Genomic DNA, 15,514 nt, shown 5'->3' on the forward strand with positions numbered 1-15,514 from the left:
AAAAACCTGGGAAAAGCAGAAGAGCGGCTTGTTAAGCCACATGCCTGCTGATGGTCCGCCGTGCCCACTCTTAATTAATTTAACATTCTATGCCGGCTTTATATTTCTTAGTTTTCCTCTTACTGTACCCGTGGAGGAGAGCAATAAATGAAAGCAAAGCACCCTTTGTTGTCATCACGGTTTTGTATCAATTAGCTTAACGTGCACATTCGAGTTTGTCGTGTTCTATATTACGTGTGAAATGAAAAGAAAAAAAATTAGTCGAGATATTGCCACGTACACCGACGTAGTTCACTTGCTCGAAACACAAGTTTAGAAATACGGATCTAGAAGCTCTGGTGTCGTAAGGGAAGGAGAAAGGGTAAAAGAAAGGCAGGAATTTTAACCAGGCTGTGGCCTGGTTTTCTGCGGCCTGGTTCTATTTACTGCACTTGGGAAATAGAAAAAAAGAAATCAGGAAAAGAAGCGAAAGGTAAGGACAGACTAATGACGTGTGTCCAGCATTAGGGCAGTACAGACGTTAGTGTTCAGTGAGTGTCTTAGATCGTACAGAGTCTTCTGTACAAGTTTGTCATTTGTAGGAAGCACAGGATCGCTTTTGTCGCCTTGTGCGTAGATGGCGAAGAAGGCCAGTGGCTGAGGATTTTCTCCGCATAGAACGGCCGCAGAGAGTCTATAGCTTCCGTAGAGTAATTAACGAAGAAGCAGCGGCTTGTCTCATTTCACACACTTAATTCCGGCTTTCTTCTTGTCTACCTTGGCACTAGTATCCACGATATTATCACCACTTGAGCAAACTGTTCGCGAAAGCAAATCTGCAAATAAAAGTTGCCACTCGCACCATTTTTCGCAGGTGTCTAACTGACAAAAAAATATTATTCGTGAACATTTCGAGGGAAAGGCCCGTGGCCTATACACAACTGAAGCGTCAAATTGATGGACGCCTTATGATTTGATAGTCGCTAGAGTTGGTAGTTCAGATATCTCTCGCGTGCGGTCGCTTTCGTTAATTCAAGTTTGCGTATTGGAAAAAAATTTAAATATGCTTTGTTGAAATGCCAGCTGCATTTTGGTAGGGAATTTACTTCTTTAAAAAAGTTGCATTCAGCACTTAGGCTTCGCGCACCTTTCAAAAATGCCACAACGAGGTTGCTCAACTCAAGCGTTCTTCGTTCCGGATATATCGCCTGGAGACTTAAAACCATGATTCTTCGGCTTAGAGTTTTTCAGGGGGTGTTGCCCTACCGCCCCGGGTTAAAGCCTTATCGACCCAGATTATCGGGCGGGGAAACTTAAGCACGCTACTGCGATGGAGAACCAAGCGCTCTCGATGTAAAATCAGGCTTGTAGAGTTATCAGGTTCGAGTTAAAAGGGTGAAACCGTGAAGGTTTCGGCGTTCAAGAGCTCCATCAAATTTTTATATGCATGTGTTTAAATGCCACAACGGCGTCCCATGCTTAGCTTCGCGATAGCGGACCTCTAGTTCGCCCAAGGCGTGGTAAAAACCTCTTAAGCCTAGAACCACCTGCTCTTTGCTGGTCTGAAAGATGCCCCAGCTAGCCAGCCGACAAAGTAGTAAGGAAAAAAAAAAAAAGTAACACTCAATTAAGTGAAGGGAGTTTACGGGGAGTTTCGAAATCGTCTCATATTCGTCATTTTTTTTGTTTCTTTCGTGTTCTAGCTGGTATTTCTAAGGCACGTTTTAAAGCAAATTACTTGCTTAACCGACTGAAGTGCGGCCTAAAGTTCAGTATACTAATGGTATTTTCGACACCGACCAAACTTACATGACTTTCACCCTATATTCTATTCAGAATCACGTCAGCAGATTCAGTCAGTCAGTCAGTCAATCAATCAATCAATCAATCAATCAATCAATCAATCAATCAATCAATCAATCAATCAATCAATCAATCAATCAATCAATCAATCAATCAATCAATCAATCAATCAATCAATCAATCAATCAATTAATCAATCAATCAATCAATCAATCAATCTTTTTATTTCAGCAACATCTATGTTGGGGACCGTGAACAAAAAGCCACCAAACGGGCTTGGCAGGGTTCACGGCCCTGTGTACAAGGCAAGCGACAGCAGCGGCTTGCTGCCAACATAAGCACGTACAACCTTTGTCAAAATTTTGTGGGCCAATCCCAAGCCTTCTCGACCACAACGAATTCAAGCAATCGGCTTTACCTTTAAACGAAACCAAAATATTTTAAAGCAGTAAGAAAGAAAGGTGTTTTCTCTAGCTTTCTTCCATAAAAAGTTTCGGCCTCGCTAGGGGCGTAAGCTTGTACATTAAATTTTTTGCAGCCTGCGCGATTCCGGTTTAGCCCACAAAATTTTGACGAAGACTCTACATACTTGAACACATATGAAGTTATAATACATGTATATTAAAACACGAATCTCATCGCAAGAAGATATGCATACGCATAGCAACAAACTATAAAAACAACCTAAACTAGAGACAAAGGAAAACGTAACACCAGTTGTCTAAGATAAAAGAAGAAGAAAAAAAGATAAATTACACCAAGTATATAGTTATACAATCACTAGACAAGAAGTGGGTATCAATTGAACAGCGCAGTAAAAAAAGACACTGATTTTTTCCAACAAACACTATTCAGTGTCAAAGCTTGTTTAGATAAAAGGGAAGAACGTGACGTAGCATTTGTGTGCCGTAGTTCGTGCGGGCCCGCGGCATTTCCCAGCGTGCAAAAGTGCGGAAGTTACGCGGGTATTGTTTTGCTATTAGTTTTGAAATATGCGGCAAAAAATTGTTACTTTTTCTTAGTCCACTTTCATATCGTTTGATTAGTGTGGTTCTGTAATACTCAGTCATTGGAACTAAATACATTTGTTTAAAAATAGGGTAACTGTGGCTATCATATGCTGCGTTTACAATTATTCGGGCTGCCTTTTCTTGCAATACATGAAGTTTAGTGATATTGGATTGCGTAGTTGTGCCCCATACCAGATGCCAATAGTTGACGTACGATAAAAATAACGAGTTATAAATAAGAAGTTTAACACTTTTGGGTAAACAAAATCTCAGTCTAGATAGAACACCGGTAACTCTAGAAAGCTTAGTAATAACTGAATCTACCTGAAAATTTCATGACATATGTTCCTCAAAAAGTACACCCAGGCATTTAAGAGCAGGTACAAGCTCGATATCTCTATTGTCTACCTGGAGGGCAAAGAATATTTCAACTCTCTTATTTCTTGCCCTAAAAAGGACAGCTTTAGTTTATTTGCATTTATTTTAAGAGAATTGCACTACTCCATGATGACAGACTCTTCAGGATGTTATTTGCGTGAGAAAATATGTGACTTGAACTTGATCCGCTCAGAAGGATCGTCGTATCATCAGCATTACATAACGAATTTGGCTGCAATGTTAATGTTTACTACGTCATTTATGTAAATGCAGAAAAGCGAAGGCCCAAGAATGCTTCCCTGAGGGACGCCGACACTAACTGTTTTCAGGTCTGAATTGTATTGATTATATGGACTGACTGCCTCCGGTGCTGAAGATATAATTCAAGTAAATTCAAAAAGGGGCCTCGGAAGCCACAGTGGCACAATTTTTGTAGGTGTTGAGCGGTTAATTAGGTCAAAGGCCTTCGTATAATCTATATGCCCAGGGTTAACTGCTGCTGTTCAAAGGAATCTAGAATAATTTCCTTCTGTGCTAAGAGAGCGTATTCTGTTGATAAACCCTTTGTAAACCCAAACTGAGAACTTGTAATTAATTGTGTAAAAAGGAGGACGTATAGTTATGCAGTATTTTTTCTAGACCCTTTGAAAAAACTGGTAGTATTGAAATTGGCCTGCAATTTGGTAGACTGTTTTTGCCACCGCTCTTATGAAGAACTATAACTTTGGTTATCTGAAGTCGTTTAGGGAAAATTCCACTGCACAGGAGAAGATTAAATACATGTTCCAGCAAAGGTGATATAATATTGCCGCGAACCACGTATGGGTTTGTTTATTTATTGTTTGTTTTTACTGCCCCGCCACCCCCGGCTCTGTTATCTGTGTCCCAAGCGAAGCGCGTCTTTCATTCTTTATTTTTTATGCCGCAAGGGCTATCTCATTCAGATAAGCAGACTGTTTCATCTTAACGTCACAAGCCCAGAATAATCTTCTCTGATCTACAATGTTCTGGATGTAAATCGACGGTTCCAGAAACACTCGCACCGAAAGATAAAAGCCTGCAGAGCAGACGTCGCGGCATTCCTTTCGACGATCCTCGCCTGCGCAAGTAAATTTGTTGACCGCTGCTTCGCCGCCTCTGTATTTTTTTGAGTTGTTAGGGGAGCACAAGTTCACTCCAATAAACTTCTTTTCCTTGAAGACAACTGCGTCGTCTTTGACCACGTGACAATATCTAGTACATGCTTCATAGGCCGAATCTGGAGTGCATTTATGTCTGTACAACTATTACATTTGACAGAAGTAAAAGCGTTCATTATTTCATTTGCAGTTGTGGGTGATAGGAATGCACTTTCATTTGTTCTCATACCTAAATAACTAGCATAGGCTGGGCCGTGAGCATTCTCTTCTATAGAGTGTCCTCGTAGCAGATTTTATTTTCTTCTCCCTCTTATTCATTGTTGGTGCGCACTTCTTCCCCTTTTCTTTTTTTTTTCACCTCACTATGTTCACCCCAATCTGAAGTAGCAAGCCCCGCCGTTTGTGGGGCTAACCTCTTCAGTATTCATTAAAGTTTTCTCTCACTCTCTTTTCTATAGAGAAAAAGTAATCATTGAAGGCATTTGCCAGTGCCGGATTAGATGTGGTTTCACCGTCCAAAGCTAATTGATTAATTATTTCAGTATTCATACTATTATGGTTTAAAATAGCATCAAGGTTTTTCTAAATAAGATCCGATCTTTTTAGTACATCTTCATTAAATAGGTTATGCATGTATCGGCGCTTCTCATAGCGAAGAAAGCTGGTCACTTTGTTTCTTTGAATCTTAAATTCTTGTAATGTGCGCTGCGTTTTATTTTTTAAAAATAGTTTGTATAGATTATTCTTAATGCGAATTTCTATCAGACATTTCTTGGTAATCCAGTGTTTTTTTTTTTCATTTCGTGTCTGTTTTATAGCTTTGTGTAGGAAACATCTGTCGTAAACGCTCTTAAACTTTTCATAGAAACAATCAGGCAATCTCAGGATCAGTCATTTATCGTACATCGGACCAATCAGTTCGCATTATTTCCTGACGAAAAATGTCTAGACTCTTTGCATTTATGTCACGAATGTTGATGGGAATGTTTTGTGTCACCGGAGTTGTGTACAGGTTTTTTGCCACAAGAAATATTGGAAGGTGGTCACTTATTCCAGCAATGACTATGCCTGAGCGCAAATTCGAATGGATAATGTTAGTAATGAAAACATCAATCAGCGCAGCTAATGTACCACACGCACGAGTTGCAGCATTAATTACATTTTTAAAACCATTAGACATCAAGCACTTACAACAGTTCGGTTTTCAATGACCATATCGTAAGGAGGTGAATGTTCAGATCCCCGCCTAGTATTAATTGATGGTTGCAGTCATTAATCCAGCCCAAGTAGTCATCAAAAAAGGACATAAATTTTGAACCATTCCCGTTTGGGGGTCGGTATTACCGCATTGAACGGTCAGTATTTCATAGTCACACGTGATCGCTGTGCGAGATTAAACTAGAGAACAATTTATAGTGTTTTTAGTCATCAGCAGCACGCCTTCTCCTCTTTGTGAAGCCCGATTTACAAAATACGTGGTGTAATCTGGTGATTTTAAAACTTCTAGACCATTCTGGTGCCACGTTTCGGTTATCATCAAAACATCCGGATCAAAGCCAAAGTTTGCATGTAACGAAAGTATTTCTTCCTCTTTGTTTCGCCCAGACCGAGCATTAATGTGTACGAAACAAAAACTCTTGTGATTGTTTCCCCGCAGAACGCCTACTTGTTCCGGTGGAAGATAGTCGGCATCAATGTTTGAACCAGTCGGACGCTACGATCAGATAGGGATGAGATATGCTTAGGCAATCTTTTTTAGGTCGCTAACGCGGGTTACCCTGAGCGTGCGCGAATATTTTGCCACCCTTTGTCCATGCATAGCGCCAATTCTCCTCCTCCTTTCTCGCGACGGTCATACCCAGCAGTTTTTTCAGTTCAGGGCACAAGTGCTCATTGACGTTGTTACGAATCGGCTCGCCGCCGTACTTTCCTGCAACACTCCTGGGCTGTGCAGCGAAGCCTTCACTACGTGCGCCTTTCAAGCAGGCCTCCCTGTCGGTGACTCACGCTTGCGCGTCTCTACAAGCCTAGGATCTCTGGCGCGTATCTATCGGCGCGATCAACATTCGATGGCGTGCCGACGCAACACGTAGAGACCCGCCCCAAGGACACAGAAGCCCCGCGTCCGCTGCAGAGACCTCCTTACTCCCCTCTCTCGGACTCAGCGTGCGCCGCTACTACCGACTGCTCACGAACTCTGGAAAGAGTGTTGTGTGTGTCTGTGCCATTCGTGTCGGGTGCACAATCTAGAGGGAACGCTTGTTTCGACCGTTAGGGCTTTGGGTATAAATACGACCCCTCCAAGCGCTGTATTTCATTCCTGTTTAACCAGTGAATCAGTGCTGTCACTCTGCTCGAGTCCTGTACTGTAACCTCGCCCGTCGGGGCATTGTTCTTTGGCTTCAGCTCATCTCTCGCTATGAAGTAAACGAGTTGCGTTTTGTCTACGGCTTCTGGACTTCTTCACGGCTGCAACAGCGGCTGGCCGCTCGCTTCACACCACGCTACCACACGTATGTTGGAGGCGACGGAGCTCGGCTTGGGTCGGCCTTCACGTACCCAACAACGTACACAGCCGCAGCTGGCATCGTGAAACCGATATCGATGGTAGACAGGCGGCTTTTCCGAACTTTTTCAAGAACCGCGTCGCGTGTTTTCTTGTTCTGGAACTGCACTATGATATTTGAACGCGTTTTATCCTGTGTAAGCACCCTGTGGCAAACATCGATATCAGCAGCGCCAATTGGTTCTTTTATGGCCGTGCCGATAATTGCCAGCATGTCGGTCAGATTTTCCCCGTTATCTCGAGATTTTTGTTCCTTGAGTACTGTTCTATTTGCGTGAGCCTTTCTTCGTTTTTAAGCACTTGCCTTCTGAGTTCAGCGCATTCCCTTGTAAGAGAAGCATTTCCAGCTCTTATTTTTGAATTTTCATCCTGAACAGTTTTGAGGTTGGCATTTATTTCTTCGGAGGATTTGTTCATATATTCAATGCTAGACTTCACCTCCCTGCTTCAGACCACTCCACCGTATTGGCATTCGAAGCTAACTTTACCACCCTAAATTTTCCCCACAAGATAACCGACTCTGCGTTTCTCAGCAATTCTTTCGCTCCCAACTACCTGGAAACCAAAGCGTCCGACCAGCTCACTCATATACACCCTATAGGGAACGGGCGGCCGTTGTATGGCCCCACCGTCGCTTCAGGTAACAGCGCCGCCCGTGGCGAACGGCTCATCAGTTGAATGCTAGTGGCTGTCAGCGCGGCGTACTTGCGCATGGCTTTCTGTCGTTCTGCTGCGTTGCTTGCAAAGCCTAGATAACCACAGGGACTTTCTCAGTTCGGTAAATCTTGAGAGTGGAGGCGACCTTTACGAGGCATGCCGTGTGTATGATTTGTGCCCATACTCAGTAATTTCAAATCCCGGACGACGCTCAATGCGCCAAGCTGGATGTCCAGATGGAAGTGATAGTCCGTTTCATCGTGCAAATTTTTCACGCAATGATTTAAATTTACACTTATGACGTTAATTGTATTGACAAGGCACTACACAGTTCGCTTTGAGGTACTCAGAAGAGAATGCTTACTCAATAAAAACACACGCTGACGTTAACACCCTGCCACATTTTTTTATCGCCTTGGCCGTCTATCCGTGCCAGCCTTTATTTTACACAGGTAGTAGAATGGGGAGGGCAAGGAAGGAGGGTTTAGCGTGGGCTGTTGGGTGATTGAATTATTTGGCTGTCTTTGGAATTGGAACTTAAAATTATTTGTTTCCATGCTGTCGCTCATAGAAACAAGGCACAAATCTCACGGTCACAGATAGAAGTTCTGAACTGCCGCTACGATTCCACGGCCACACGGTAATCGAACTCGCACGTAAGTGCACTGCCTTCCTGTTCAAAGTACATGCATCCGGGTATCCCAACGTTAAGGCTCGTGTAGAAAACAGGAGTGATTGAAACCAGTGGAAATAATTTACGCCGGTAGAAATGAATACTGATACTAATAATTTTATTCTTATTCAAATCGGGCGGAGCCAAGCATACAGCGCCAGAAAAAGCGCTCATATCAATGAGGCCCATGCCCAACCTTAGAGCTTCCGACGAGTTTAAGTAGCTGTTAGGGAATCTAAGAACTCAACACATCTGCCTAGACTTCGTTTCACCGCACATATCTGCACACAACACGAACTAAACATTAAAATTACAGAAGCCAACACGACAAAAACAACGGAAGGCTGCATAGTCTGATGCGCCGGCCCATTCCAGTAACTAGGGGAGCGCCGAGTGGTGGCGCCACCCGTCCAGCTTCCCGGTCCCTATAGCACAGTATCCACAACGTACCAATGCTTACGTGCTTCACCGTCCATTTTTCTTTCGCCCCTTGTGGGAGTGTAATAAGCTACTGAAGTTGCCATCACCACCAACCAACCCCGCTTCGAGCAAGCCATTCAAATTCCGCCATAACTGATGTAGTCTCACGAAACTTGCGCTAAATAGACATAAATAGACGAAGGAAGACGGACGATGCGCAACTCACAACTATTTATTTGCAGGAAAAGAAGTTGCCTTATATAGGCTTCTACAAGACAGAAAAAACACATAAAAGCAGATAGTAAAATCGATGGCAACACCACAATACTCAGAGCCCGCCAACCGCTTGCTGTCTAAAAAAACGAAACTCATTGCTAAAAAGTGATAGTGATGGTTCACTGATGCACCCCTCGCGATGTTTTTGAATGAAGTACGATTCTGAAAGCTCACGCGCCAGTGTCATGGCTTCTGTCAATGATAATGGTTTCTTTGAGGCGCGGCGTACAACCACAATCACGGCAATGCATGGGCAAGTGTGATCCAGTGCCTTTCTGGATTGATAAATCGTGCTCCCTGAGGCGATCATTTATGCAACGTCCGCTTTGCCCAATATATACCTTGTCACAAGTGAGCGGTATCTGGAAAACTATGCCAACTTTGCATCCCACGTACTTCTTGGCGTGCTTCTTACCACATGGATTAGACTTCTTTTTTCCGGCGATACGGCTGCACAACCCATCTAGCTTGCGCGGAGCAGAAAACACAATCGGAACCCGATACTTCGTAGCAACCCGCTTAAGGTTGTGAGCTACTTTATGGGAATATGGCACCACCTCAGGCCTCGTTTTCTTCCCGGTTGCAATCTTAGGTTTGACCCGCTTACGCTTTAGTTTTTGAAGCAACGCCTCAGAAACAGCCGCCAGTAGCGACCGAGGGTACCCGGCATCGAATAGTCGAGAGACCTGGGCGTCAAAACTGGTTTGCATACGATGAGTACAAGACTTTTGTATAGAGGACTCCAAGCACATCAAGGCTATCGCACGTTTTACAGTTTTTGAGTGAGCTGATTCAAAGGGCAGGAGCCCTTTTGTCGCGCGGGGACAAAACATCCAACACACCTGTTTTTCTGCTACGCAGAAGTCAATATCTAAAAACCTCAGGTTATGCCCTTTTTGCAATTCGTGCGTAAACTTCAAGCTGCCGCCCAATTTACTGAACGTCTCTAAAACTTCTGCAACGCTTTCTTGGTAACTCAGACCCTCCCGCCTTTTCAAAACGATCAAGTAGTCGTCCACGTATCTAAAGATTTTTTGGACCATTCCATTGTCCAAATCACGTAGTAAGTAAGAAAGGCACTGGATCCCACTTGCCCATGCATTGCCGTGATTGTGGTTGTACGCCGCGCCTCAAAGAAACCATTATCATTGACAGAAGCCATGACACTGTGGCGCGTGAGCTTTCAGAATCGTACTTCATTAAAAAAAATCGCGAGGGGTGCATCAGTGAACCATCACTATCACTTTTTAGCAATGAGTTTCGTTTTTTTAGACAGCAAGCGGTTGGCGGGCTCTGAGTATTGTGGTGTTGCCATCTATTTTACTATCTGCTTTTATGTGTTTTTTCTGTCTTGTAGAAGCCTATAAGGCAACTTCTTTTCCTGCAAATAAATAGTTGTGAGTTGCGCATCGTCCGTCTTCCTTCGTCTGTTTATGTCTATTTAGCGCAAGTTTCGTGATACATAATGCACCAACTAGCCCAAAAGCACATTATACTGATGTAGTCTCATCGCTTGATCTTGCAATCATTGCTGTCACACCCAAACCTCATGAAATGTCACGATGCGGTCTCTAAGGAATACCTAAATTAAATATATATTTAAGACCCATAGGTTGAAGAATTCGAAAGCACCGCGTCCCTCTCTATCGCAAACCTGAGGTACGGCCCGATGCGCGCGCCTTGTTCCGGCTTAGATGTCCGCTACTCGGCGTTCCTCGTACGCCTCTTGTACAGCAGGCCAATGGTGCTTAGCGCTCTAACCAGCTCCGTGGTCACGTTCACGTGCTTTAGCAGCGGAATGGACTGCTCGTCACTCCTTTCGTTTCCCACCAGTATAGACATTCAGTTGTCGCCATTGCCATGTCTTCCTCTTTTGCCGCCTCACTGGCTGCACATTACATTGTACAAGGCGTAGCGAATCGGCGACGGGAGTCACGGAGCCCGACGAGGCAGAGGCAGCTTGGCAGCCGCGCTTCAACTCGTCGTCTCCCTGACAGCGGCGCCAGCATTGCAAGGGCAGCTAAAGGCAGATATATCCACCCTCAAGAGCAGCTCTCTCCACTTTATCATTCCGTGTTTTTTTTTTCTCTGTTCCTCGCTGTGCTACAGAGCGACGCGGATCAATGTGGAGCGACGCGAAAATTTTGCCGGCATCATCTGCCTATTGCTCTATAAGTAGTTCTGCAAAGCGACGCATGAGGACCAGCCTAATGCTGCGCGGAGGGAGGCCGAGCGAAGCAAATCGCTTGCCCTGAGTGAGGATGTATGTAATCTTCGGCTCGCACGGTGAGCGTTTTGTCACCGGAGCTGCTGCCGACAGACGAGTGTAGGGCGACTGAAGGAGCCCCTCTATTGAGCATGATTGATCACCGCTCCCGCAAAAGTGCCGCTGGCCAGATAATTATTCACGGCCGCGTGGTTATGTCGGGCGCTAAAGTGGCCGCACCGATTCGGGAGCGTATGGGACGGCCGTGTACGACGACTCTGGTCGCCTTGGAGAGCCTCGGGTGCGCTGACGTCGTTCGGGGCTGCCGTCAGTGGTCCGGTCGTCTGTGACAGCGAAACCAACGCGTCTTTTACGCGGCCCACGCCGAGTCACCGTAAGTGAAAAAGATGAAGATGCAGCCTCGTCCTGTGGTTGCCTGGCGTATACCGAGGCAGGGAGCGGCAAATCAACGCACTTGCATCCACGGCGGTCCTCATCGTGTCTGTAAGACACTGGAGAAACACTATAGCCTACAGTGGAAGAACTTCGCTTTAAAGGAGTACTGACACGAAATTTTTGTGTTATGTTTTTTTCGCTGCTGTGCGTGCCTACCAGCCTACTAATCATATAATTACAGATTAGACGGTCGAGCGCAGCGTAAACATTCATTTACGGCGTCGTTTATTCGTACCAGTTTCGGTTTCGACAAAAAAACGACGAGCGGCCGCCATGACAGGATGTATCACGTGACGTCACCATTCTTGCCGTATCGCTGCCTCTCTGGAAGCGCGATCGAGCGAGCGCACGCGCGCGCCCAGACCGGCTGAGGTCTTCGCCGTCCCCACAGGCCCGGGCAGCATGACGTCAGTCCCAAAACCATGACGTGTACACACGCCCGAGCAGCGCGCGCCAACCACAGCCAGCGCGTCGGCTTCGCCACGGGAGCCCCGACGTCGGCAGTTTGGGGCAAGTAGCACATGATGTCATGTCAGTCCGCTCTGGGCTTTCTCGTGGGGGCGAAGATTAAAATGGATTTTAAATATGTTTCGCGGAACGGTTGCTGTTGAAACTTGCTGGGAGATATCTCCTGATAAAATGAAGCGTTTTACATAGTTATTTCAGCTTTGAAATTTCGTGTCAGTACTCCTTTAAGAAGGAACAATATGTTTTTTTTCTTTCTTCGTACTATAATATATGAATTGCTTTGACGCCGCACGAAGAATTCAGAACGTCCAGGCCGGTGCATTAAAAAAAATATGCTCTATCGGTAGTGAACTCATCAGCTTTGTAATTTTGCGCGTACAGTGTTGGTTAAAGTGAGCAGAAAATGAACAAGTATGTGGGGGCAGTGATGCCCGACGCATTTCCTTCTCAAGAAAAGAATGCTTTGCAAGCGCGGATCATTTTAGGCGTTTCGTAACTAAAAAGCGCTTTCATTTTGTCACGCGGCTAAGCAGACGCTTTCAATCATCTAAACAGTTGTTACACAACCAATTAAAGCCCACTCATTACTCACAATTGGGCCATCTACACTAACCTGAAACCTGTGTAGGGGCGAAACATGCAGTGTACAAGTGTATTTTTGGCGCCTTGGCATGATATGAAACTGTTTAGGGGTAGAGGTCTACAGCTTTGCTGTAAAAGTCTCGTGTCTTTGAAGTACAATGCGCGCGAGGCGTTGGAAAACAACTCTCGGCGTGTTCTTTTAGTACGCGATTTTGCCCACGGAAATGAAACTTTGTAGCGCGAGGCGTCTGAAAACGAGTTTCCTGGTGTTTTAGTACCGCCACTAAATGAAACGACGACGACAAGAGACGCCGACAGCTCGAGCCCCTAAGGAGCTTCGTCCCTAAAAATGAGTCATTATTCCGACCCTAGGAAACTGGATGTACCGCTAAACTGTTACCAAACCGTCTGATAAGATATCCAATGCTTCATTGCTTTAGAGCAATGCTAGTGATCATCGCTTTGTGGCGAAGACCAAGTTCAAACGCGATCTTTACGGGGTGGCGTGAGCGTAGACGGCCTCCTTTAGCTCCTGAATTCCCACCTTCAGTCTTGAATTGCAGAATTGAAGGTTGCCTTTCACCAGCAGAAGCAAATGTCTCGATGAGTTCTTGCCTCATTCTCGTACTATATTATGAGATAGAGGCAAGAACTAATACAGACACTTATAAGCTGACGTCCCGTTTTTACTGACTGTTAGAAGACAAGCATAAGACGCGGGTTCGATGCCCGGCCGCGGCGGCCGCTTTTCTGAAGGAGGCGAAAAGCGAAAACGGCCATGTGTACGAGATTTCGATGCACGTTAAAGATCCACAGGTGGTCAAAATTAATCCGGAGCCCTCCACTACCGGCGCGCCTCATCGCTTGCGTTGCGTCGGTGCGTTAAACCCCACAATCAATCAATCAATAGAAGACAAGCATAGCGACCTCGATTGTGCACGGTTTCTGGTTTGTTGATGACTTTCTTGTCTATTCAAGCCGGCGGCCGACAACCTTGATGAAGACTCCACTAGACACGTTCTGGCTGTATTCGAGGCGACGCTGAACCGCCTCACACACATGGTGCTTGCAACTGAACACCGCCTGCCGTTCCTTGACTAGGAGCTCATGTTCTGAGGGGTCCACGTTTGTTCCTTCACTTCCCTCGCTCCAGGAGGACCTTGCATCCGTTTGCCTCTGGACGCTCTAATTTGGTGAGGTGGAACATAGCGGCCGCGGCCTTGCGGGATGCCCTATACGGTCCTGTGGGCATCGGATCAAGGAAAAGTTGGTCTCGCGGGTAGAGAGGCTGTTCGCAGCGGGTTTCCTTGGATCCATGGTATGCGGGTTGGCGGGAAACCTTTTGTGCGAGCAGCACATCGGAACCGGAGAAACGGAGAGCGGAAAAAAGGCAGGCCAGAGGACTGCTGTCATTCCACATACTACTTGCAATGCATCCCGCACCAATCCAAGACGACTGTGTTGCGTGCCGCCATGCGTGTGATATTGAGCCTGCCAAAGTTGGCGCGCTGCGACACGCAGTGAATCGGTGTGAACCCAGACACGCTATATGCACAAAAAACATGTCTCCCCGTTTGTGGTGTGTAAAAAAGGGGTCTAAACATCTCTTTGACGGCCCCACGACCATTTGCACGAGTATGCTGGGTCGTTGAAGATGGGAACAGGCGGCAACTTGACGTCCATTCCAAGACGCAATGCACGACATACGTCTGCATGCTGGTATTCGCAGGATCCAAACGTTCGATGCACATGGAAAAAGAAGAAAACAAAACGAGAAAGGGAAATCTTAGAAGCCTATGTCCTGAACTAAATGGATAATAGATGCAGAAACACGCTTTCGGCCGACATAGTTTTGAGCGAGGTAGACCATCTAGAAGGTTAGTATAAAAAACGCAGGGGCAGTCGTGCCTCGTACACGGAGTAGCAATATATTTTCTTGGCTTTATGCTCTGAGCATGAAATGAAACGTAATTAATAGTGCGCCTCGGTGGTGCAATTCTTTTTCTCAAACTATGCGTGGCACTTAAACAACTACCCTCCGATGAGGTACCACTAGCCCGTACTGACGCTTTAAGTCAGTACATGAAAAATTTGAAGCGTCCATCTTTAGTCTTCCTTACGATTCAGTTCATGCGGCAGTGCTCTCACCAAACTTGGACCCGCCGGTCATTGCTGTGTGTTTATTGTTTTTACATTGTTTTGATTGATTGATTGTAGGGTTTAACGGGCCGACTCAACGCAGGCGATTAGGCGCGCCGTAGTGGAGGGCTCCGGATTAAGTTTGACCACCTGGGGATCTTTAGCGTGCGCCAAAATCTCGTGCACACGGGCGTTTTTCTTTTCGCCTCCATCAGAAAAGCGGCCGCAGCGGCCGGGAGGTGAACCCGCGTCCTCGTGCTCTGCAGCGCAACGCCTTAGTGCTTTTACACTGTTGCGCTTTCGGGGCCTCCTGTGAAAGCTCACGTCTGTGTGTCTCTCCCTCTCTGTTCAATCAGCCGGTCATTACTTTATGTTGTCTCCGATTGTGCAGAAAAGAAAATTGACCGAGGTCATTTCTGGGAATCGAACACCGTTCTCACGTGAGGGCGCCACAGACAGGTGCACCATCGACTGGGACACACACGATGCACGTACGTTGTGCGTTCGAAGGATAGGAAGATGATTTTCGCGAAATGTAAATATAGGAAGCGAGCTGTCATTCCTACGGCCTGTGACCATGCAAGATATGCAAGACGTACCGTACTATCGTTTTGGGGGGTAGGTTGCTGATAAGCAAGTCAAAAAAATAATAAAGCGAACGACGCTTTTTTTTTTTTTTTTTGCCTTTAAAGCATGAGACACAAGCACGACCGAGAGGTCCGATGTGAAGCACAACTGTGTGGAAATATGGCTATCATGATT

The sequence above is a fragment of the Haemaphysalis longicornis genome, unplaced genomic scaffold, assembly GCF_048455015.1.
Source record: "Haemaphysalis longicornis isolate Haplotype H1 unplaced genomic scaffold, Haemaphysalis longicornis Haplotype H1 scaffold_7, whole genome shotgun sequence".
NCBI lineage: Eukaryota > Metazoa > Arthropoda > Arachnida > Ixodida > Ixodidae > Haemaphysalis > Haemaphysalis longicornis.